This window comes from Oryx dammah, unplaced genomic scaffold, assembly GCF_014754425.2.
Source record: "Oryx dammah isolate SB20612 unplaced genomic scaffold, SCBI_Odam_1.1 HiC_scaffold_28, whole genome shotgun sequence".
Classification (NCBI taxonomy): domain Eukaryota; kingdom Metazoa; phylum Chordata; class Mammalia; order Artiodactyla; family Bovidae; genus Oryx; species Oryx dammah.
In genome coordinates, this window is record NW_024070212.1 from 19,730,065 (window position 1) to 19,752,572 (window position 22,508).

Consider the following 22,508-nt stretch of genomic DNA (forward strand, 5'->3'; position numbering starts at 1 on the left):
AGGGACAGGGGAGCCTGGTGGGCTGCAGTCCATGGGGTCGCACAGAGTCGGACACGACTGAAGCGACTTAGCAGCAGCAGCAGCAAGGCCCTTGATGCCTGGAATTATGTCATATATTTTTGTGATCCCAATATCAAATAGCACAATGCCTTGTACACAGTAGGGATGAATTGAACTATGCGATAGCACAGTTGTTGTAAAAGGATTTACCAAAAAAGCACAACATAACTTGTTTTGATTGCGCTATCTAAAGTGGATATGTCAAGAGGGTATAATTGTTATGCAAGTAAATAAATATTGAGTGTTTATAGAGAAAAGCATGTTCACTATAGGAGTGAAGGAGAGTGCATAACTGGGTGGAGACTGATCTGGAAGAAGCGTAGTTAATTTTCCTCCGGTCAGTCCAGAATGGTCGTGTAGGGTAACTAGAGTTTCAGTCTTCTGGTTCTCAGAATTTTCAACCCTCTCACCTTTCTAGAACTACTCCGCCTCTTTCCGCTTCTTCCCAAAGGGCTGTGTCCAACTGACTACACCTCAAAGTCTCAAGAGTCCACCCAGTACCCATCTAGCTCCGGCTCAAGAACTCTCCAGACCAGGGACTTTAAGAACACCCGCCAGGAAAACACGGGTTCAGGAGCGGGGCAAGCGCCAAACTGGTCACAGCCTGGGGAGCGGGCGCTCAGGGCGGGGCTGTTACGGGGCGGGGCCGGGCCGGGCCGGGCCGGGCGGGGCGGGGCGGGGCGGGAGGAGGCTCGGGGGCCGCTTGGGTGTCACCACCAACCAGCTCCGGCCGGAAACTGGCGCTTGTTTCCGGCCGGACGGCCGAAAACCACCGATCCTGAACCAGCAGCCCAGAGTCCGAGTGGCGACCGAGTGTGGAGCAGGCAAAAAGCCACTGGGGAAGCCAGTCCAGATCAGTCCTGTCTGGCTCCAGCTCCTGATCCTGTGCGGAGCAGCAGCCGCGGTCTCAGTCTCAGCCAACGCCTCCGCCTCCATCGTCGACGGGGGAGGGGCCGGCCGGACCCCTGGGTCACAGCCGAGGAATGAGGAGAGGCAGCCGGGCCCCGCGCTCCGCCCCGGCCTAGGGCCTTGCCCCAGGAGCCGCGAGGGTAACGGAGCCCCCGCATTGTCACCCTCCCCCGTCTGTTCCCGCCCCTCCCGCCTCTTCAGACCCCAAACTCGGACCCTCTGGTCGCCACTGTCCCTCTTCTCCTTTCTGATTGTATTTCACGCGGAGCCGTCTCCTCTCGGCACCCCCTCCTCGCCCTGACTGCTCCTTGCTTGGTCCCAACCTTTCTCCCGTTACTCCTCCCTTTCACCTGCGTCCCACCTTCCCAGCCCCCCTTCCCCGTTCGTGGCCTCCCTTCCTCAGCTGTGCTGGGCAGTTTGGACTGTTCTTGTCAGCTAGACTTTCGGGGAGGGATGGTGGAATTTTAAGGTGGCTAGGAGTGCCGGCTACTACTCTCATAGTACGATAAAGTTCATTTTAAAGTCTCAAAAGTAAAATGAGCAGAAACCAAACTCTTCTGCCATATCGGTAGTTAGACTGAGGTGCGTCCAGTAATGGAGGAAGGGAGCGAAAAAGAAGTGTGTATATGAGAAAGAGAGTGATAGAGAGATAGATTGATTCTATGGCAGGCTTATGAACTTTGAAAAAAAAAGTTGCCATGAGCCGATGGAAACTTTAGAAGCTGATGATGAGTAAGCCGGGGGCTGCGTGATCTCACTCCTCTTCTCATAATTACTAGGTTAACGGTGTGGCTCCGGTCGGGATGGAATGGGATTTGTTTACTGGGCCGGCGTATTTTTAGCTTGTCAGCTCACAAGGACCAGCGCTCTGAGTCTCTCTCTCCCCCTCTCTGTCTCTCTTCCTCTCTCTTTTTCTCACCCTTCTCTCCCTCTGTGTTTAGGTAGTCTCTGGAACCTAGGTGGCTTCTCTGGGCACAATAAATATAAAAATTAAACAGATTTTATATAAGAGATTGTCCCCAACTTTTCAGGGAGTTTTCATGAATGTAAAGGCAAAAATTAGTTGAGTTGTAGTTCATATATGTATAAATATTTTCTATAAAATCAGAAACGGGTAATTGTTTAGTCTTTGACTTATCGTACTGTATATTTACATGTTAGAGGACGCTGGAACCCTTTGTCTTTCAACCTATTTCTAAAGTGAGAAAGGACAGAGGGAAGAAGTAGTAGGAAGGTGGGTCCATAAGGGTAGCTAGTCTTAAATCTTTTAAAAACATTTTCTATACTACTAAACTTTAAAAGAGAGAAGATTTCCTTCCTAATAAATGAGGTTGCATTCTTGACGGAGAAGACATTAGGGACTTATACTGGGTGGCTAGGGAGAATCAGACTGGTAATTAAACATTTGCTGTGCATAATTTACAAATGAATACATTATGGGCAAACAATTATACTCTTTGTCCTCATTGTTTTTCCCAGCCTTTCTTTTAAAGGTTAATAACCAACCTGCTGTGCTAGTCTATTGATATTTTGAAGGCTGGACAGAACTGTAAAATAAATTGATGTTGTTCACAGGGAAGCCAAATACCAGTCTGTTCTAATTTCCACTAGCTACCCGGCATGCCTCGGAGCACCTCCCTAAGTTGGTGGCCAGTTACTATGTACTTAGAGATTACAAATGAATACATGTATTAGGTCATGCTAGGAGTAATTGAGAAGTTAAAGGTACTGAAAAGATTTTCCAAAACTGAAATAGATTATTTTTCGATTTTTTCCATTTTGGATTATCAGCACCTTTCTACCGATAATCATCCATTAACATGAATGAATAATTTAGAATTGAACAGATAACCACTTTGGACAGTATGCGCTGAAGCAGGAAGGAAAGAAGGAAAATAGTTTCCAAACTACTGTCATTTTTGTTGTTGTTGCCTACTTTGACTTATCCCTTTCATTTAATGTCAAAGACTTCCTTGTGAAAAAAAGTAAACCTTTGCCAAAGAAAGGTCTGTATACTGACTTGTATAAGGCAGGCTGACCAGTAATGGATGTTAATTATTGGTTGGACTTTGATGTAGTTATGTTGCCAGAAACTTGGAAATTTTCCCGACACTTTTTCCCCTTAATCTCTTTCTTTGGGGCTCCTATTGAAAATGATTTAATTTGGAGGGAATATCTAATTTTTCAAAATTACACACACTGTTCCAGAGTCTGTTGACTATCAATAATTGTTTTAATTTGTGAGTTAGTTGGTGTCATTATTAGTGATGATATCTGGCACATTCAGCTTATATCTGTATTTAGCAACTTGCCCTAGTTGAACTACCTGTATTATTCCCAGGGTTGGGGTTAGGGGTGGGGATTGAAGTGGTGAATAAAATCCTATAATAAGTGTAGGGCAACCTAATAGCCCATCACTATTTTCAGTTCTCAGAAGGCTTTGTTTGAAATTTTGAGTTTCAGTATATGTTACTAAGTGAATTATGATGGAATAACTCAGTATTAAAAATAAGTTTTCAGGTTGTTATGGGGCCACTTGTTAAAGTTTTAGAGCTCCTGAATGTCTCAAGCATGCTAAGTATGCTGAAAGAGGACATTGTAAGGGAGCACTTTTTCTCCTTACCCCAGACACTCATCCCATCAGGGAAAAAATCCTGAAACAATGCTTTGAAGTGTGACTTCAGTAGTATCTTTCCTATGCAAGCTTAGGAGCTGTGGAATGGCAGCCTGGAATCTACTCAGCAGCCCCTGATAAGTGAGATAATTAAAATCTGTGTAACTAGAATATGGATGGTATAACTAGAATATAGATGCAGAACAGTTTTTTCATGAAAGCCTGAAATTAGTTGATTTTTCAATATGATAGAAGGAAGTTGATTTTTTTAAAGTAATAAATCCTTACTGAATAATGATTGAACACTCCTATGGATAAGACAGTCTCCAAGCTCCAGTGACAGGCTTTGGGGAGATAAGAAAGATGTAATAAACAGGTGTTCTTGCCCTTGGGAGAAGGGTGATGTTGGGGAAGGCAGTATATAAATGAGAAGGCAGACTATTATAAGATTTAACATTTAGGAAAAAGCATGTAAACAAAACCACGTTTAACGTGCTACAAATGGGATACGTGAAGACTAGAAAATTTTAAGTAAAGTGCAAATGAGGTGAATTAGAGAAGATTTGAATCAGGAAAATTTGAAATGGACTTGGGAGGTTATGGATTAGAGTCATAATGATGCGTGGGGTATGGAGTTAGGTGGATCTTGGTTCAAATCGTGGTTCTACTGTGACCTTGGACAATATACTTCTCCATCTTTATTTGTATAATATATGTGAGCAAGTAAGTGAAATAGTTATTTTTGTGTTGGGAGTAAAAGGAAATAGATCTTCTGGGCAGAAAGTATAGAATGTACAGTGTGCAGTTATGCTATGAATGACTAAGTTGTGTTTGTGGGGAGAATAAATAAGAATGACTAGAGAAAATGTGGGTTGCTCAAGTCATGGGTAGAGCAGGCGAGAGGGTGGAGGGGACTCAGAGGCCAGACTCTGTTGGGTGTTGATGAAAGGGTCAATAGAGTCATTGTAGGTCCTTGAACAAAGGATGGATTTAGTGAGAAGTAGTGAGCCCTCTGGTCCAGGAACTCAGAGACAAGGCGTCAAGCACCAATACATTGTGACTCTCCTTTTCTGGAATATCCAGGCCTAAAGAGATCAGCCAGGAGATGTAAGATTCCTTGTAGAAGTCTTTGTATTCACACACCTTACTCACTATTTTGAACTCTGCTTGTTACTGTCTCACATTGTACCAGCCTGTGAGGCAGTCTTGCAACTATGATTGGATTCTCTCCAAGCTTATGTGAAGGACAGTGTTAAGTGCACTTGACTTTCAGTTATCTCTGCTATTGTAGGGAGCACTAGTTTAGGTAATTCAGAGCTTAAGAAATTTCTTGTTTTAAAAATCATACTTATTTTAATGTTTGGGGATCATACTGATGGAATGAATTTGCATTTCTATTTCTAAACCTGAATTACCTGATAGGAAAATATACTGATAGACAAGAACCATCAGTCTTGAATTAAAAATTTTGCCTCAGAAATCCATAAAATGAACAGTCCATATGAGGATAATTAAGACTGGGCTACACCGAGTCTGTTGATGAAGACCGATTTCTTTTCAAAATCTGTGTGGGTCCAATGTGGCCTCTCAGCTGTCTGCTTTATTCCTAAGAGCGATTGGTAGATGCCTATATTGCATTCTGAATAAGTCTTTACTCACAATATCTGGAGGAGTCCTGTTGCATCATACTGCATTGTTGAAGATTAAGCTGGTCTTTTCAAAGGTTTTGAGCTTTGTAAAGGCTCTGCAGGTATTAGCTCCTTTGAAAATCCACTAGATTTTTCCTCCTGAAGTAAACTTGTTGAAAATATGGCCAATTTAAGAAAAAGAAAAAGGAAGGCAATGTGTCCACACTTAAGAAGTAAACAAAAAAAAAAAAATCACACAGCTGTTCTTCCATCCTTGTTCTTTCATTTGACTTGTTTTCCTTCATCCTTGCCTACTCCAGCCTTCTCATAATCATTACCAAACTATGTGCTTGTGATGTCATGGGCACAGGATTATTATTTACCACTGAAGTCAGGAGATTGTATTTCTGAGCTAAAATTCAGAGGTGGAAAAATCAGGCATTTTCATTTATGCAGTTCAGGATTATTTGTAACTGTGTTTTTTAGAATTATGTCTTATACCTTAGACTATAAGAAATAGTTTTGCATAGGAGAGACCACTAAACTATTATTTTTTGTGACTTGCTGTGAATTTGGTTCTATTAGGTGGTATGAAGAATCAGGAAAAATGACAATTTTTTGCCCTTGAGGAATTTACAGTCCAGTTGGGAGTAAGGGGAATAGGAAGAGGTGAATACCTGCTGAGCCTCTTTCTGCCAGAGAAAATTTTAAAATATGAAAGTATATTATCAATTGCATAATACAGATCTCAAACCGTAAGTATTTGAGGAGAAGAATACTCAGGTAATTAGAAGGAAATGGCAGTCCACTCCAGTACTAGTGCCTGGAAAATCCCATGGACAGAGGAGCCTGGTAGGCTACAGCCCATGGGGTCACAAAGAGTCGGACACGACTGAGCGACTTTACCTTACCTATGAGTGGTATACAGAGGAATTGTAGTTTACTCCAGATCTTTAGAAAATTGTATTAGGTGCAGGAAATGAAGATGAAGCAATTAACAAAAAAATCATTTCATTTTGGAGCTTGGAGAGATCAAGCAAAAACTTGGAAACAGGAATGTACTTGGGGTGTTCTTGGGGCGGTAATGAGACTGACCTGAGTTGCAGTGAATAGTCCTAAAACAAAGATCGTTAGGTTGGTTTGGAGCTGTGTTTATAGAGGGTCTTAAAAGTCAGGCTTATAAGTTTAGATTTTAAATGATGGAAAACAGCTAACCACTGAGAATTTTTTATAGGATCATAAAATGATGATAACAGGAAATAGATTTGGCTTGGAGGGAAGGGAGGTGAGCACCTGGTGTGTATGAGGTGATGAGACCTGAGCTAGGGTTGTGGAGGGGAAAGAGTGAAAAAAAGATTGTGAAGGGAAAATTAAAATCAGTGAGGATTGGATGTGGAAGATGAAGGAGAGTGATCGATCAAACGTGACTATGGCGTTTTAAGCCTGGGTTTCTGAGACATTGACTGGAGTAAAGAAGTTGGGGAGGTTTCCTCATTTCTTAGGGAAATATGATGAGCTCAATTGGAAACGTTTTGGACTTAAAAAGTGGCAATGAAATGTCCAAATGAAAGCTGTTCCAGTTGTTAGAGATGAGCCTTAGCTGTTGGAGAGGTGGGGGTAAATAATGCTTGAAAGTATGGGTTTGGAGTTCATTAACATTGCTGTGATAGTTGTAGCCAAGAAAATGAATAAGCTCTCTGAACACTAGAGTTTAGGGAAAGAGCAGAAGGCCACAGATAGTGGTACTGATAAGCACTACTATTCTCTATTCTTCAGGCCATCTTAATCTAGTTTTTCCTTCTCCTTTCATCTTTTCCGTTCCTGTCTTCCCTACTCCATCAATCCTTTGAATGTGTCTTATCTTGTAAGCACTGTCTTAGGCACTGAGGAAGCAGATAAGTCAGACAAGGTCTCTGCCTACAGGGAGTTTATGGGTCTAGTGGGAGATAGATGTGTCAATATATAGATGAAGTGAAGTGTGATTGATGTTGTGAAAAAGGTATGTAGGGGGCAGTTCTGCCTTGGACGTTCAGAGGTTGGAAAGGGCCTCCCAGAAGAGATGATATTTGAGCTGAGTCTTGAAAGATGAGTTAAGGATGTACCCTACAGATGAGAGAGAGAAGTACACTCGAGGCCGAGAAAACAGCATGAATAAATGCTTAAAGGAACGAAACAGCCAGACTTCATCAGGTAACTTTTAAGTAGTTATTAATATTATGGTTGGAGGACAGGGTTGGAGGTCAGTTAATATTATGGTTGGAGGACAGGGTTGGAGGTCAGGGATGAGGCTGGAGAAGTAGGTAAGGCTGATCATGGACAGTTTTATCTTGTGCTGCATGAAATGGTAAGCCATTTAAGGGTTTTTAAACATTGGGTGATAAAGTTTCATGTTCTAGGGAAAGATTATTTTGTCAGTGGTATAGAGAGAGTAGATTGGAGAGGAACAGAGCAAAAGACTTTTGAAATAACTTACTAATACATTTTTTGTTAAGTGATCATGTTTGTAGAAATAGAATCAGAGAACAAGAGGGACTGTTCCCCTTTCTTAGTCTCCCTCACTGATTTTCAGATGGAATACCTGAGATTTACTCCGGATCACAGAAGTAGTGAAGTGATGGCTTAGTCTGAAATTCAGTATTCATGGCTGTAATGTAGTGGGTGATTAATAAATGTTAGTTCACCCCTCTAATTCCCTCACAAGTCCCGTTGCAGTGTTTGTTCCATTCTGCCACCCTGCATTGTGCTTGAAGACAGAAGGACTTCTGTCATTTCATTCCATCGTCCTTTATTCTAGTCGAGAGTGAGCAGTGGTATTTTCCCGGGTCTGACTGAGGAATATCTGCCCTAAGAGTGCCGTGGGGATCTGGGGCTTTGGCCTGGGGCAGTTGGACACCCTGGAGGGGAGTGACTAGGATGTTAGAATTCTTCAGCGATTCAAGTGATTCAGATGTGGAGGGATGTCAAGCTATTTGTTTTATTGTGTGTGCAGATGTATTTATCTCTCCTGCTAAGTTCCCTTCTAGTTTTCTTTTAAACTTAGTTTTAAGCTGTATCAGTGAAACTTTGGTAAAAGAAATGTTATGATAAATTGGGTACCAGCAAAAAGTATATATATATATATAAAAGATGTATCATTATTCTTGGATTCTACCTCTTTCCTCCCCATGTTTTTAATGTCATTGGGTTTTTGTGAAGGTAAATTTTTGGGTTTAAAGTGCAGTGTAAGAATTTGGATTTTGTGTTTTAAGTCTTTTTTTGCTGGAGAAGAACAGAATAGGATAGAGGACATCTTAGAGGTCCTTAGGTTCCCCTGGGAAAAGCTGGAACTTGGGGGGACTGTGGAAGGATGGATATCTTCCATTGACAAGCCTTCATCAAAACTGATTTATGAGTTCCTTACTCCTTCCTCTGGGTTCTGTCAACATCTTCTCTAGAGAAAGGCCTTGGATTGGATAGTGTCCACTTTAGCAGAGCTGCCAATTCTTAATTCTTTCTCAAGTGGGCAAGGGTACATTTTGTTTTTGTTTGTGAGTGTTTGGGGGAGGGTTGGAGAGAGAGGAGGTACAGAATACCTACTCATAGTGAGTCTTTATCTGAATTCCTTTGTAACTGGAAGTTTCCTTGGCTTTGTTTTAGGGGAGATGACTTGGTAACGCAGGCATTTAAGTTACGTGGGAAGGTGGTTCTCACTCCCTTCAGTTATCTGATCTAGGATGGCAATAAATACTTTTTCTTGTCCAAATTTGTCAGCCTCCGCCCCCCCCCCCCCCCCCCCCCCCGACTTTGCTCTCAGTGCTTTCTGTGCACACTGGGTGAGGGATATGAAGGATCCTCTTCAGTCTAAAATGGAGCTTGTCGAGTGTTCTCTTGAAGTTTAGGGGAACCTAAACCAGCTCCTGATTACTCTTGTGTTAATGACTCCCCTATTCTTCCAGTCTCTGGGCCCTTTCTTAATTTGAACATTTTGAATAATAAGATATTTTAAATATTTTGGAAAGTTCAGGGGAAAAAACCCTAACATAATTTTGAGCCCACAACCCAGATTTAGTGGATATTAACATTTTGCAGGTTTATTTTAGATTTCTCACTGTCTTTAAGATATAAACTGTTAAGTATTAGATATAGCCAAAGGCCTACTCTGCATCCTTATCCCCTTCCTCTTTCCTGAGAAATGAATACTGGCCTAAATTGGTATGTATCATTGCATTTTATGTTTTAGACTTTAAAAAAACTGTGTAATGTAGGCACAAGCAACATAGTTTTATTTTGAAATCATAAGTAAAAATCAGAATCATACTGCAGGTATTTTTTGCAATCCTGTCTCTCAGTGCTGTTTTTCAGAATTATTTACATGTAGATCTAGTTCATTTAATCAGCTGATCTTTAAGCCTATTTCCTCCACTGTCCTCCCCACTTGTCTTGTGAAATAGTCCAACCATCAAAGTCCCAGCTTAAACCCTATCTTCCATGAAAACTTTCCTAATTTTTTCCTCCTCCTGCAAGCTGTGATCTTTCCTATTTCTGAAGCCGCCTATCATTTTATTGATGCTGATCTGGTCGTAGTTGTGTATTTTTGTATTTTAGTTTATTTATGCCCTTGGCTTGCCTCTTTTATATTGTGAGCTCCTTGAAAGCAGATAAGTAGTTTCTTTTATCTTTGTATCCCTCATGGCACTTGCCACAGTAACATAAACATATTAGGCATTTAGTCACTATTAGTGACTAAATGGTTAATTAATAAAACAATAAAAACAGTCCTCCGAGTTGGTGAGCTGTGTAATTATGAGCAATATAGTGTGGCCTTTATGAAAAATAAAGCTTATAAAGAAACATTCAGCACTGTAAATTATATAAAAATGTACATAAACGTTGAGTGGATTCAAGACTAACTTCCTGTAGGAGATGAGAGCAAACATTCCTGAGAGGTGAAATGAAAATTGATTGGTGATATCACCCCAATGAGGAAACTCCTGGGAATTGATCCTGATGGCATTTGAGGCAGTGTACTTCTGTGGCCAGACTCATTTCACTAGCTATCAAATTCTGCTATTGTCATCAAGGCCTTGACACCTTCACTGGAGATTTACATTGGTGATGAGAAAAAGCAGCCTATCTGTTCACTTAATAAATACTGCTGAGAAACAAGAATTCTTTGGCCTCTAAAAAAGAAGGCCTAATAAATGGACACCTTTTTGTGTATATGTAATATACTTTTAACAGCACCATTTTTATCGATGAGACCAGATTGTATCTCAGCAAAATATTCTTAAGCTTTTAATTCTGGAATGTGTAGTACCAACATAACATTGTTTAGGCCTCACCAAAGCCCTTCCCTCCCCTGCCAGAAAGAAATTAAATGTTAAGTTGAACTATAATGAAATTGCAATTTTATAGATAAAGTAGGTCATATATCACCAATGGTTATTCTTTAAACTTATGTTTAGGTTGTTATGTTTAATGGTTATTGTGTTAAATGGTAATTGCTTAAGCTTGTATTTAATGGTCATTGCTTAAACTGTGGTTAAACTTAATAGGTCAGGTCTGATTTCCTGTTGGGGTTCTGAAGAACATTATCACAGACCTTTTTGAAGTGAATAATTCCAACTCTATTTATAATTCTAAAATGCACTTCTGAACTTTGCAGCAGATTTTCTTTTTGTAGTTATCTTTAGCTCCAATTTTTGATAAAACGTTCTTATTTCTCAGCAGACATTTAGTATATTGGGGAAGGTTGTGGGGGAGTGTGTGAGGGTTTTAAGGCATACAACCTCATCTCAGGAAAATGAGCCTGAGATGAAAATTCTTGCTGTCAGTAGCTGTAATACATGTAATTGATTGAGTTGATTTTAATGAGCTTACAACCTTTGAGTAAATGACTCCCCCACAATCATTTCCTGCCACCCTCTCATGTCTCTTCTCTAGTTTTGATAAGGGAGATCTGGGGTGGTAGGGAAAACCAGGGAAGAGAAAATTGCTTGTCACCGTTGACTTTATCTGGAGACTTAGCAGGGAAGAGTGTAAGAGCCCCAACTCCTGGCACCAGATTCCTACCTGTGGTTCCCCCAACAGTTCTTAGGTTAAAAGGGAAGAGGAATGCGGATGTCAGGGTAAAGAGCAAAGAAACAGTGTAGATAGCGGGAGTTAACAGATATCATAGAATTAGAAATGGGGGAAAAGGGATGTGCATACAGATTTCAAGAGGTTCTGTTTCTTCCTGTCATTCCAAACCTGGCTTAGAATTCTTTATAAACCTTGTACCTTAACTATACCGAAGGTGTATCGAGGAGGCCACACCAGCTTTGAAAGTATCATCTTTGTGTTCTAAAATCATTCTTTGAAAGTCAGGTCATTTTAAATGAGGTGGTCTACTAGCGCCTTTTGAATCATTAATAACTGACTTCAAAGGAAAAGAATTCATCTGAGGCTTTAGAACTAGTCAGTCTTGATATTTACATGAATATAGTCCCATGTGAGGAACTGAGGCAAGATAATGGGAACATATAATAATGCTAACAAAAATATTTTAGATAGTATGCTCTCGTTTCTTTTGAAAACTTTCCTGCTCTTTTGAGTTCCTTTGTGAGTATTTGCTTTCATCATTGAACTGGGAGCTCACCTGGCTGAGTGTTTAGACTCTTCATTTTCTGAAAATTTCCCTTAGTACTAGGGGCAAGATTATCTAATATGAGGAATACTTGGTCCCTGTTTACTGACCTGGGATAAAGACTTCCCAGACTCCTCAAAATTCTGAAAATAGAATTTGAGAGTTAGACTTAAGATTTGCTGCATCCTAACTTCTTTGGCTGCCTAAAGTAAATTCCTAGCTATTTGATACAGGGTTGCCTCTCATTTTAATGTTAAGTTCCTTCTGTCACACATCTTTGTAATTTTTTGTAGTGTTCTAGTTCATTATGGAAATTAAGATTGAAAAAAGTCATCTGTGCAGACTTCCCTTGATGTTTGCTTCCTGGCTGAGATGATAAATTCCTTTTTACTGAACACGTGTTGTGTACTGGAATTTGGACAAGATGCTCTAAGGAGATGCCAAGGTTATGTTACCTACTAAATAAACTAAACAAGTCTTAGGAGAATTGGCTCCTTGGGAATTTATATTCTGGGTTGAAATAGGATACACACACACAGACACACATTTTTAGAAAAAAGAAAAACAGACTTGTAGTGTTATGTATAATCTCACATAGTATTTTAGAATGGAAAAGGAATTTACATATTGTCATCATTTTCTGGGTGAGAAAGATGAGGCCCAGAATATTTAAATGACTTGTTCAAGGTAGTTACCCTCACCAACAAACATTTTATTGGCTATCTGCCCTCTGAAAAGTTAGGCCTCAGGTATGGAAAGAGTAAAATCATCAAGAACTTAATAATTAGTTATGAAGCCTGAATGTTTGCATAAAAAGATAACTAGTAATACAAAGTCATGGGTATTAAGTGTCAATACCCATGATATTACATATACTCTCCAACCCCCAGTTTTGAAGATAAAATAGTTCTTCCCCCTGCTTGTAGTAGGTTGCTTTGGTTACAAACTGTAGGTGAAGTAGCTTCAAAGGCTGCATTAGTCTTTTTAGGGTAAAGGGATAGAGATATATAGTTATACAGAAGTTTAGAGAGAGTGGATAGGGAACATTTGTACCCTTAGGATAATCTAGGCCTCGGAGAAGAGAGAAGACTGAATAAGTGGAGAGGGGAACATTCAAGGAATGAGAACAGGGAGCTGAGCCTGTCTTGAGGGGGCAGAACAAGTAGACGCAGTGTTTCATCTAGGAGAGCAATGAGATTAATAAAGTTGGAGAGTTAGATGAACTGGAGAGGACCTTAAATCCCATGTAGAGGATTTCAGTTTATCTTTACAATGAAAAATCCTTGAGCAGGGAATTGTATATGTAAATTAGTACTTTCGGAAAATTGTTTCAGCCATGTGGTGTGAAATGGAAGGAGAGAGAGCAGTTAGAAGACTGTTAAATTCTGGGAAAGGCGTCTTTACAGGGATGATGGGAATGGAGAAAGGGGAGAGATTCAAGTGATTTGAAGAAAACTAAACAGCATTTGGTAACTGCTTTTATAGGAAAGGGATAGATAACAATGCACATGTTTTTAATCTGGGTTATAGCAATAGGGGAGCTGGGTTTGCATAGTTTCTAATACATTTATTCTCCAAAGGAATGCCTTGGTGGAAAAAAGCACAGAGTGTAGCCCAACATTCAGATCATACTGAGTACAGAGTTTAAGTGACTGGTTTGCACGCCTCGTAAGTAGTGGAACTTGGTGTAGAGCCCATGTTTTTGACTGTTGTCCAGTGCTATTTCTATTATATACAGCTTACAAGGAGGTGGGTCAAGTGGTTAAAAACACAGAGCCTGGAAGTGAAATGGGAAGTTGAAGACCACATTATGATGAGGTTTAACCACAAGCCGTTTCAGTTCTACATAGGTTTTCCTTGTATTTAGGCTCTAAATGTGTATAGTTCTCTCAGGCTCACAGTGTTACAATGACCTGGGTTTCTTAGAAATATCTTCTGAGTTTCACTTCCTCACAGTCAAGGAAAAAAATTTCCTTCAGATTTTGGACTTAATTGCATATACTCTCTGACCCCCAATTTTTGAAGATAAAATAGTCCTTTCCCCTGCTTGTAGGTAGGTTGCTTTGCTTACAAACTATAGATGAAGTAACCTCAGAGGCCACCTTAGTCTTCTTGGAGTAAAGGGAGGAGGAGAGTTTTGGACCTGAATCTTTCAGGCTTATTTACTCTGTCAGCAGTTACGAACAGTTTCCTTACACAGATCTTATTACCTAAAAAGGGCTGTAAATTGTATGGATCAATATGGTATTTTTGCTAATGGTATGTTTTTAGAGGATCAAATGGCCTTGTGAAAAATCATCTATATTTTGTTTTTAAATATGTAGTCAGGTATATTTAACGTATGACTCTTTCTTACACCTTTGTTTCCTTTTCTTTCCCCTTCTACCAGGTGTGGTAACAGATACCTGCAGACTCAAAACAGCATTTTCTGGATCAGCTAACACTTACTATATATATCTGCTGTAAGGGTCTGGCACTGTTATATAATTTCATTAGCCAAGATTAAATATTTCTAGATTTTATGCTAAGTCCCTACCAGCCACTGTATTCCACCGTTTGGCTTCTATAGTTCTTATCCTATCTTACCCTTGCCGTGACTCTTCTTTTATAACTTTTTTTGGGTATGTCATTTTAATTATTTATTATTTAGGCTGTACTGGGTCTTTGTTGCTGCTTTCCTCTAGTTGCGGAGAGCAGGGCCTCCTAGCTGCGGTGCGCAGGCTTCTCAAGGCGGTGGCTTCTCTTGTTGCAGAGCACGGGCTCTGGGGCATGCAGGCTTCGGTAGTTGTGGCTCCCAGGCTCCAGAGCACAGGCTCAGTAATTGTGGTGCATGGGCTTGGTTGCTCCACAGTACGTGGGATTTTCCCGGATCGGGATCTATCTTGTATTCTACATTGGCAGGCAGATTACTGAGCCCTTCTTTTGTTAAAAAAAAAAAAAAAAGAAAGAAAGGAAGCCCTTCTTTTATAACTTTTGTCCTGGCTAGGGAATAAAGGGGAGAAAACTTTACTATTTAATAGTGAAGACCCTAGGCTGAGTTATACTAAGGGCTTTATATAATCACCTCATTTATTACTAATAACAGCCCCATAGGTTAGATATTCTTATACCTGCTTGCAGATAATTCATCCAGAGTATTTATTACTACGTTAATATTAATTCACCAGGATATGTTGGCACAGTTTAAGGTGCTGAGGGATATCACAGTGAATATCAGATAAGGTTCCTGCTAAGGCACAGAGAAGTTAAATAGCTTGTGCAAGGTGCCATAGCAAGAAAGTGGCAGAGCTAGGATTTAAATATAGATCTGATGGATTCCAAAGGGAATGTCTGCAACAGTTTTTATAATATGCTGCCATTTACATATACTACATGTTCTCTGTAATTGCTCATATCAAGTTGTAAAAATAGGTGAGTTCCCGCAGTATTTCTTTTTTAAAGGGTTCTTGATGAGTCCAAGAAAGAAATATGCCTTGGGGCTGGCAAGAACACCTGCACAATTATTTTCCTCTCTTCCCCCCTCTTCTCCCCACTCTGAACCCACTCATCAGTTCAGTTGCTAAGTTGTGTCCGACTCTTTGTGACCCCATGAATCGCAGGACGCCAGGCCTCCCTGTCCATCACCAACTCCTGGAGTTCATTCAAACTCAGGTCCATCGAGTCAGTGATGCCATCCAGCCATCTCATCCTCGGTCGTCCCCTTCTTCTCCTGCCCCCAATCCCTCCCAGCATCAGAGTCTTTTCCAATGAGTCAACTCTTCACACGAGGTGGCCAAAGTACTGGAGTTTCAGCTTTAGCATCATTCCTTCCAAAGAAATCCCAGGGCTGATCTTCAGAATGGACTGGTTGGATCTCCTTGCAGTCCAAGGGACTCTCAAGAGTCTTCTCCAACACGACAGTTCAAAAGCATCAATTCTTCGGTGCTCAGCCTGAACCCACTCATACCTGGGTATAAACTGGACAGCCTGACCTGCTTTGGCATTTGGATGTGTTTGTGCTTTGAGGACTGGGAGAGTTGTTTCTTTGACTTCATTGCCCATTTGCAAGTTCTTTCTTGTAGCACAATGATGAGTAATATGTTCTTAACATTGTAATGTGGTCATGCCAGTTGGATTTTTTTTTTTTTCTTTTTCCCTTGGTTCTTTCTGATGAGTGTGTGACTCTTGGGTCAGACTTGCTTTCCACAGCTCATTCAAACAGAGAAGACTTTCTGTATTCAGAGGACTAGAAAATAGTCTCGAGGTTGGGAAGACTATTAAAATTCAATGTCTTCTGCCCAGCTGAAATTCAATTTTGTTGGCATTTTGGGTTTATTCTTTAGCAAGTGTGATCCAAGAAAGTACTTGTTAGATTAAGGCCATTATTACTATGTGCCATATTTGGAATGAGCAGTGTTCTGGAGTTAGCAGCTTAAAAATAGGCACAGGGGTTTTTTTCATGGGCATTACATAGTAGAAAGCATTAAAAGATGTTTAAATCTGTGAGAGTGATGTGCTGAATTCTAGTAGGAACTGAATTCTAAGAACTAATCAGGTGGGATCAAGGTTGTAAGTGTTAAAACTAGTATTGGGGGTCCAGTCAATTTAGCATTTTGATTCCAGGAATTTCTGGGCATGGCTCATGAGGTTAATGAGGTGATTTATATGGGTGTGTCTAGCCTAGTGCTTGGTACTTGATTGGTGCACAATAAATGTTAGTTAAATCTTTAAAAGATACTTGAATACAGAGTTTGTCAGTTTGTCTTTCTAGAGCAGCTTCTTCATCATTAAGTATTCCTTCTTTTGAAGAGTATTTGTTGAGCCTTTAACTGTGGGTAAAGCATTTGGGACTGATTTATAATAGCGAATTCTTACTGAGACTGTGACCTTAACATTTATAAATTGAATCAGTTAGGCCTAGCGTTTAATGGGGAATTTGTGATTTTACTTTGCTAGAGTCAGCCCTTTGCTTTTTTGGTAGAAATAACTTCTTGACTCTTTGGTGGAATTAAAAATGCTTGCTTTTTAATTCCAGTTAAACTGGGTTTGATTTTTTTAATATTTGAGATAGTTGCCTATGATGTTTCCTTTTATCCTCTCTTCATTTTTTTCAGTAAATAAGACAATATATGTGAAAAATGTATTGTGAGCTGCAAAGCTAGCGGTTGTTATCTCCACCACTGCCAGTACTAATATTATGGATTAGTAATAAATAGGATTCATTCTTACAGGGGTTAGTTTCCGTGATTAATTTCAAGGAGAAAAACTCAGAGGACAATGGGATATTTGCTACATGATTTGTGTACTAATTGATACCTTTTGTACTTTTTTGTGGAAGGGAGAAGGAAAAGCAGAGACTTGTCACCCTGAAAATTTGGCCTGGTGCTGTCATTGTGAGGGGTTGCCTTATACTACTTTGCTGTCCTCTATAGTGGCAAGAAAATTAAGCAGGATTTATTATCTGTTAGAGGCTTATAGTACATTTTACTGGAAGCATCTGTCTACACAGGAAACAGTTCATCCCAGTTTGTTGGTAAGATCAACCACATTCCTACATTATGGACCTTATAATAAATAACAAAATTATATTGGTCGGTCCAGGGTAGTATCTGCCTGGCCTCCCAGTGTAGGAAGACTGAGGAAACAGTGTCATTGACCAAAATATTTGGTTAGCTGTTACCATCAAAAGCCTTTGCAGTCAACTTCTGATCTTATTTTTGGAGAAGAACATGTGGTTTTTATAATCCAAAATAAGTTATTCAGTAAATTTTGAAAAGACTACTTACTTTTCAAAATTTCCTTTTCATCTTTTTCTGTCTCTTGTCTCTGTCCCTTGGTAAATCTTTGTCCAATAAAGGAATTTAGCTGATACCCATCTGGTGTTTTCTGTGGAACCAGCCCATTAGATGAACATCTAGAAAGCAGGGGTACTGTCTCATACCTCAGTTGGTAAAGAATCTGCCTGCAGTGCAGGAGATCCTGGTTCGATTCCTGGGTTGGGAAGATCCACTGGAGAGGGGATAGGCTACCCACTCCTGTATTCCTGGGCTTCCCTTGTGGCTCAGCTGATAAAGAATCCACCTGCAATGTGGGAGACCTGGGTTCGATCCCTGGGTTGGGAAGATCTCCTAGAGAAGGGAAAGAGTACCCACTCCAGTATTCTGGCCTGAAGGATTCTATGGACTGTATAGTCCATGGGGTCGCAAAGAGTCGGACACGACTGAGCGACTTTCACTTTCAGTTGGTGCATGTTGTGTCCTCTTCACTCAGCAGACTGCCCGGCATTGAGTGGCTCCTTAATAAGTGCTTACTGAATGGCTGAGTCAGGAGGTTAAGGTTTTCGGTAGGGGAGAACTGTGTGACTCTCAGTGCTACTGTGCTGATCATGGCCCTTTCTAAGAGGACGAAGCAGTGTAGCTTTCTCAAAAATAACTGTGAATGCAAGGAAAGTTTTTGCTTTGATATTTGCAGATATTTTACATTTTTGGACAAAGAGAAGTAATATGTTAAAGGTTTGTGCTTTCGATTTTTGTGTTTTATTCTATTCAAAATTTAATTATTGCTATGATATCTTAATAATGTATGAGAAGCATAGTGTCATACTATCAATAGAAAAGAAGAAGAAAAATCTCTGTGTATGTCACGCATAATTTTATAAAACTTCAGAATTAAGGAATATAAGTCTAGAAGAATACAGTATCTCAAATCCAATTTATATTTTTAGTGTTGTTGAGCAAAACAAAAATGATTTAATTTGAATGTGTCTTTGTGATTTTCTTTATAGATGGATGACTTCCTTTTTTTAATATGGTTTGCTTAAGTAACTAAATTTCCCAGGTACACATTTTTTTCTTTGATATACATCTGTAGAAGTAAGAGATTTAGCTGGGTGGCGGGAGAAGATGGAATTTTCATAGATAAATCCACAAAGTGGATTACATGGAGAATTGAAAATTATCATTATATGTGAAGTCAAGGGAAGATTTCTGGAATGGGAGTTAACCAACTTATGTTCTACACACTGTTTTCTCACTGGTTAGCTTTGGGCAAGTCACTAAATCTCACTCACCTGGTTCTCAGTGTTCTCATCTGTCACTTGAGGGTATGGAGTGAAGTGATCTCGGATATGCTGGTTCTAAAGTCCATAATTCTAAAGGGCCAAATAAAGAAAATAGACTGACTTTTGCTCCCTTACCACCAGCCTGTTCCACATAAGAGCTGAATGTGAAATGTTGATTATGTAAATAATAGAAGTGTATAACCTATATTCCCAGGTCGACTAGACTTGTCAGATTGTGTTATATGCTCATAATTGATTTTATGTGCATAAATATAAGAGGCTTGCTTGCTTTTAAAAGAGCAAGTATTACCACAAAAGGTACAACCTAAGAGGCGCTAGTGGTCAAGAACCCACCTGCCAATGCAGGAGACATAAGATCCCTGGGTTGGGAAGATCCCCTGGAGAAGGAAATAGCAACCCACTCTAGTATTTGTCCCTGGAAAATCCCATGGACAGAGGAGCCTGGCAGGCTACAGTCCATGGGGTCACAAAGAATCGAACACAGCTGAAGCGACTTAGCACACACTTGAATACAAATGAAAGGGACCCAAATAATGCTCAAGATACCCTGGGTTGGAGTTTCTGCTTCTTACCTGTAACCTGGAAATAGGAATATGTATGTGTTGGCAGGCTTGGTCGGGGGTGGAGAGGGTTGTGGTGGCTAGTAGACAGTGTGGTGAATGTGGATAGTAGTTAACAGCGAAATATTCAAGAGCTCTCCAACCTGTGGACTTTGCATGGCTAGACTGATTTGACTGTGCTATAAATCTCTGGAGAACTGATATGAACCCTGTGTTGTATTCAAATTCAGAATACGTAGGTCCAAGCTCCTTGCTATCTGGGTATCACTTAAGCTTTGTAAGCGTCTCTGTGTGTGTGTGTGTGTGTTTTCCATCAGAAAATAGGGGATAAAAGTCTCAATGGGTATTTAATTTTTAAAATTTTTGTTAAATGAGGCCATATTTGTGAAAGTGCTTTTAAAACAAATAAATTACAGCAAAAGAGAAGCTATTCTTAGTGAACAGACAGCTGTACAAATACATTTATTCCTATAGACCTTGATTATGCATATCTATCTGTTGAATGGTGACATTTAATAATTCAGAAGACTATTTTAAGTATTTTTTTTAGGTATAGATTAGCTCTCGATTATCCACACACATGTACTAGCATGAATAATTTAGAACCACAAATATTTGTTAGGCATCTGCTATGTGCCAGACAGTTTATTAGGCCTGTTTAGAATTTTTTTAAGTACAAAAGAAAGGTGCCAACCTCAAGGATCTTAGTCCTACCTAGAATGCATCTTGTCTTTCAGTCTCATGAGCTCTTACCCAACCTAAAGCCTCAGTTTGAGAAACTTCCCTAACCCATCCAGGTAAACTAGTTGCTTCTTATACTTCTTACCCCACTGGGCACTAGAAACATGTTTAGATTTCTCACACCAGACTGGAGTCCCTTGAAGGTAGGACTGTGGCTTCACCCTTTGTATCTTCAGGCTATGGTGGACCCAGCTTGGTAAATTTTGAATGAATGACTGATAGTCAGATTGGTGAGATAAGTGTCAGGAAGGCCAACTAATATGACAAGGTGGTATATGGTATCAGCAAGTGCCAGTGAGCATTTCACACACTGTACCTATGGGAGTTCAAATGAGGTTTAGATATAGCCAGGAAAGGTGGTACTGTGGAACTGCATTTGAAGAATTAAAAAAAATAATAGTGATAAAATTATCTTTCTTTGAACTGAATTATATAATTTAAAATAGACAAATTTCTTTTTCCAATTGTTTGAGGCTTTTATAAAAATTAGTAATCGTATGGTGAAGGAAGTTAATTTAGCAGAAGAAATATACAAAGTGAATTAATTTCCTATGGGTAACTAATCACAGATGGGATAGTCATTGTAATTTTTTTTTTCCTTCTGCTATTTCTTCCCTTAAATGGAAGTTCTGTACTTGCAGTGAAATGGCCATTAGTTAGGAATCAATAAGGGGAGAGAGGGTTGTCAACTACTGAATATTTGAGGGTTGATTCTAGAGAGATGGTGTGTTTTGTTATTAAACTAGCCTGTGTAGTTTTGTAATATTTCTTTTTCTCTCATGTCAAAAGTTCAGTAATCAGAATATTTTTAAGGGCTCGTAGAACTTTGTTTGTTTTACAGGTTATTCTTCTAAAAGTTGAACTTATTGGGAGTTGAACCTGGACTACCCTTGACCCTAGCTGAAAGGAAAAAAAAAAAAAAAACCATTGTGTGGGCACATAGGCATACTGGTCTGGATCTAAAAAAGTAAACACTAACATGGTTTCTGTTTCTATTCAAGTTACTCTTGTTGTGCCAATAATATAATAATAGACTTTCTTTGTGACTCTCTCTGACCTTATTTTTCCAAAGGTCACTTCCATTGTACAAGCCTTCCAAATTATTAAATTTCCCAAATAACTATAACCCAGGGAACCTTTTATCAGTAGCACTGAATAGACAAATGCCAGTTCATAAGGAGTTCTCTGTGAGCTTCTCCCTCATTTGTATATTAGCATTTGGCTGTTGAAGGGATTTGTCCTTTAGGAATTCATTTTTCTGTTTATAGCCTGATTTTAAAAAAAAAAAAAAAAACTAGAAACTTTTTTTGGGAAAAAAAAAAAAAAAAAGGTTAAATCTTGTTCTGACACATTCCAGTGGTAATGATAAAGCCAGAGGTCTAATTCTTGAATCTTTACTGGTGTGTTTCCACAGTAGCCTATAGTATACTGATGAATTGTTTTGGGAGTGGTAAATTATATGATCGGATTCAATTTTTTCCTCTTAAGTTTGTTTTGGGGGGAGAAAATAGACATCTGGAATGAGTAGGGTAGTAAGGGTTAAGGGTGGGGAGGTAGGGTTGGTAGATTAAGGCATGAGAATTTTGGTCAATATGTGGGAAATTGCTATTCCTGGAGATGTGGGGATAAATGAACTATTTAATTCTCCTGCCAATGCAGGAGACGCAATAGATACGGGTTCGATCCTTAGGTTGGGAAGATCCTCTGGAGGAGGAAATGGCAACCCACTCTAGAATTCTTGCCTGGAAAATTCCACGGACAGAGGAGCCTGGCAGCCTACAGTCCATGGGGTTCGAAAGAGTCAAACACCATTGAGAGGCCGAGCACACATACAGTGAGCTAGGTATGTACCTCTAGGAGAGGACAGACTTTTTTGTTTTTGCTCTTTTTTTTGAGGGACTATCTGGGAGAAGATACAACTAAGGGAATCTCTTTAAGACATTTTCTCGAGGACACTGGAATGGGAGTGATAGAACAGGTACTGTGTGTATGTGTTAAGACCGTGCCAAGAAACGGTTGTAGCACTGGAGGGTTTGTTTGCAGGAGTAGAGGGAGCTTCTAAAGGAGAGACAAAGGCTGTGTTGGACACCAGCGGAGTGAGGCAGAGCTTGTGGGAGGGGGTTAGGTGCAAAGAAGGCAACTGACATGTTTTGGGGACTTACTGAACACTAGGCACTGTCCTAAAAGCTTTTTATATCTTACATTATTTAATCCTAACCAGATGTCTGAAGTGTAGATAATTCCCCCAGTTTATACATGAAGGAACAGAGGCGCTAAACAGTCATATTGCTTACCCATGATTGAACAGCTGTTAGTAGTAGATAAGGGATTC

The 22,508-nt window shown here is 39.8% G+C and overlaps 1 protein-coding gene across 2 annotated transcripts in view; it reads left to right on the forward strand.

The window, feature by feature from the left end:
- Nucleotides 1-791: 791 nt before the first annotated feature.
- OTUD7B (OTU deubiquitinase 7B) overlaps nucleotides 792-22,508 on the forward strand; it is a 58,342-nt gene continuing 36,625 nt past the window's right edge. Inside the window, exon 1 of one of the 2 annotated variants that reach the window (XM_040230762.1) lies at nucleotides 792-1,109. The gene's annotated coding sequence lies outside the window, so the exon portion shown is untranslated. The remainder of the gene's footprint in view (nucleotides 1,110-22,508) is intronic. The other variant, XM_040230763.1, reaches the window with a different exon arrangement.